The following is a 3,583-nucleotide window of genomic DNA, read 5'->3' as shown; positions in this document are numbered from 1 at the left end:
CCACAATGTCAGTCTACCCCTAGTTGTGAGAATTGATGTTACAAAACACCATTATTAAATGCATGTTAATGCAAAAATAATAGCTGAATCTATTAAAATATGAGTACGAAACAGCTAAATAATCCATACTCTTCTTGAATATTGACTTTGCTGTTCTAGAGATTTTTGAGATGGGATTGTAAGTTTTGGCCACCAAAGTATCACTTACCCTACTCCCATTTCAAAATTGAATATTTTCCTAAGCATCCAGCACATAAACAATTCATGTTTCAGCAATGGCCAATCAATAAAAGGAAAATGAAAACAAATTAAATAAACCTCATATATGAGAAACAAGAAAAAATAAGCTACAGTTTATGACCTTGTCAATAAGAATCCAGCAAATTATGTGCTACTTAATAAGATATAAATACTTCCTTATAGGGAGTTAGTCCCCAGGTTGGATGATAAGGGCAAAGACAGAGTCTCTATACAACCACTGTAAATATCTTTTGGGTTAGCTCAGACAAAAAAAAAAAAAAAAAAAAAAAAAACTTATGCTGCTATGGGAAGCCCTCTCTAATATGTTCCCATTAGACCTTCAGGCTTTGAGTTCCTTAGTATTAAAGATAGATTTTTGAGGTACTGGTTGTTATTATTCATCAGGGGGGGAAAAAAAAGATGTTGTGGTATGATTATAGAAAGGGGAGGAAAGAAAGCAGGATGGGGGACAGGCATGGGTGGCAAGAATTGGTTGGTTATTCAGGGTGCTGTGTGGAGAAGGCAGTAACTGTTAGATATGGAAGGGTTTAGAAGACCAACTTTTGACTAGAGTAAGCCCAAATTGTCATCACTCTTTACATCAAAAGGATTCACAAACCGTGGGTTTAGAGAGGCCAACCTGGAAGGATGACACTATCACAGAAAGTAATAAATTTTCTTGACATAATAAACACTAGTAAAACTAAACAAATAACTGGATTCTGAACTGGAGAACTCTTCATCCAGAATGATGGGACAAGTTGGAAGATTTTCATACTAGGGACACAGATATCATATCAACATTAGGGAAAACAATCAAAATGATCCAAGTTTATAAGAAACTTTGTCTAAGTAATGGATATAGAGAAGTCTTCTCATAGTCCTACATGTCTTTTCCCATATGTAGTAATTAGATTTTTCAAGTTTTAGAATCACAGCAAGCTATTTTTCACCCCTCAAAATGTTCATTGGCTTCACATGTTTTCCTGTTTTAATCCCTTGGAAAAATCATATGTATTAAGCTATAACACATTTTACATTTTAGCATCAAAAAGATAATATAATTACTTAGAAGTTTAAAGCACTAACTTTAAAAAAACGACCAAAAATAAAACTTACCCTCCACAACCTTTGCCTAGTGTCTTATATGTAATGTTAATAGATGTTCAAAAAAGCTTGTGGAATAAACAGTCTCTTGGTTGTCTTAGCTCTTCACTGAATAATGTTTCGTGGCATGGAGTGAAACCCCTGTGGCGTGGCATGTTTAGTCAAAGAGCTATTTTAACACAAAATCGGGCTAAGAGAAACTGACACAGCCATGTGTAGGCCTGTACATCCCCAGGTCACTCATTTTAAATGACTACAATTCTTTCTGAATCTCTGTGCTTCATATGTCTTTTTGCTCTTTGAAGAATTTTATTTTTCTTTTTATCTCATACCTGTGGTCAGTTTATGTGATTTGATATTATAAAGGATGAACAGTCCTAATTTCTGCAGCGCTAAGCTTAGAAATGAAACTATCAGTTTACTTATTTTAATAGGCTGAGGGTGGGGTCTGCTCTGTATTTGACAGGACAGCTTTAAAAATATCATTAAAAATGGAATCTGTCTTTGTTGTAGCCACTATGGAAAACAGTAATGGAGGTTCCTTAAAAAACTAGAGTTACCATATGATCTAGCAATCCTACTCCTGGGCATATATCCACAAAAGATGAAAATCTTAATTTGAAAATATACATGTACCCCAATTTTCACAGAAGCAATATACAGAATAGCCAATACATGAAAGCAACCTCAGTGTCCATGAACAGATTAATGAAAAAGAAAATGTGGTAAATATAAACAGCAGAATAATACTTGGTCATAAAAAACAGTGAAATAATGCCATGGACCTTGAGATTATCACACTGAGTGAAATAAGCCAGAGAAGGACAAATATTATATGATATTACTTATATGTGCAATTTAAAAAGGAATAAAAATGCACTGATTTACAAAGAAGAAACAGACTCAGACAAGGAAACAAATTTATGTTTACCAAAGAAAAGCTGGGGGGAGGGATTCAAGCACAGGATTAACAATTATACACCACCATATGAAAAATGGGTAAGCAACAAGGATTTTCTTTATAGCATGCAGGACTATATTCAATATCTTATACTATAATGGAAAAAAGTCAGGGCCAAGACAGCAGCAGGTTACCTCTGGTAGCCCTGGACCAGGAGCCCCCATCCCCAGCAGCAGAAGGATGGTGCTGAAGTAGACCCAGGAGAAATTAACTGGCTTGCAGAGGGACCCTCCTGCCCATTGCTCTGCAGGACCTGTGGGAGATGATTTGTTCCCCTGGCAGGCCACCTTCATGGGCCTGAAGGACAGTCCCTACCAAGGAGGCATTTTCTTCCTGACCATCCACTTGCCTGCAGATTATCCTTTCAAGCCCTCAAACGCTGCTTTCACAACCAATGTTTAACACCCCAACATCAACAGCAGCAGCAGCATCTGCCTTGACACCCTGTCGTCCCAACGGTCTCTAGCACTGAGACTGTCAAAAGTTTTCTTTTTCATCTGTTCCCTGCTCTGTGACCCAAGCCTGATGAGCCTCTGGTGCCAGAGACAGCCCACACCTACAAGGCTGACAGAAAGATTATAACACACTAGCGAGAGAATGGGCACAGAAATATGCTACGCAAGTAACTCAGAGGTTTTATGGGAAACACTGTCCAAGAGAGGCTGAGCTGAGCTATTAGCTGAGCCACTCACAGAGCGTCATCTCTTCTGCAAACAAATGCTGGTTGCCCACTTTCTCCAACCACAACATATTGGTACCACTCTCAGCCATCGTGGTTTTGACACAGTCATGTTACTGATGCCAGATCAGTAGCCACTGTTTTTGATCTGCAGCCTTCCTGACTACATTGGAATCGGTCCCTCCACCCTGACTCACTGCTCACCTCTTAAGGGAACCTGTGAGCCCCGCTGCCTGGCCTCACTCAGGCAGCACTGCTCGCAAAGGCACCTCAGCCTGGCCCCTTACCTCATGCTCTCTGCCTTTAAAACTCAGTGCCAGCCTAGGGATCCAGGACAGAGCTGGCAGGCTTTCCTCACATGCTATCTGCCACAAACCACATCCTGAAAAGTCTCAACTCATCTCAGGAGTTCCTGGTAATAGAGTCACTGGGAAGTTGGAGGCCTTGCCCCACAGATCCCACCAGTCTTCCTTGTTGGTACCACATGCTGGCACTCTCCCCTCACACCGAGAAGCACTAAATAGATGTCAGGAATTCTATTTAGTATAATCTTTTTTTAAAAAAATAATAAAACATCATGTGATAACTGTCCTTTT

The 3,583-nt window shown here is 39.4% G+C and overlaps 1 pseudogene; it reads left to right on the top strand.

Annotated features, from left to right (window-relative positions):
- On the top strand, positions 2,489 to 2,987 carry LOC102188648 (annotated as a pseudogene).

The sequence above is a fragment of the Capra hircus genome, chromosome 4, assembly GCF_001704415.2.
Source record: "Capra hircus breed San Clemente chromosome 4, ASM170441v1, whole genome shotgun sequence".
NCBI classification, from domain to species: Eukaryota; Metazoa; Chordata; class Mammalia; order Artiodactyla; family Bovidae; genus Capra; species Capra hircus.
Note: the sequence above shows the minus strand (reverse complement) of the source record. Positions and strands in the feature narration are given on the sequence as shown.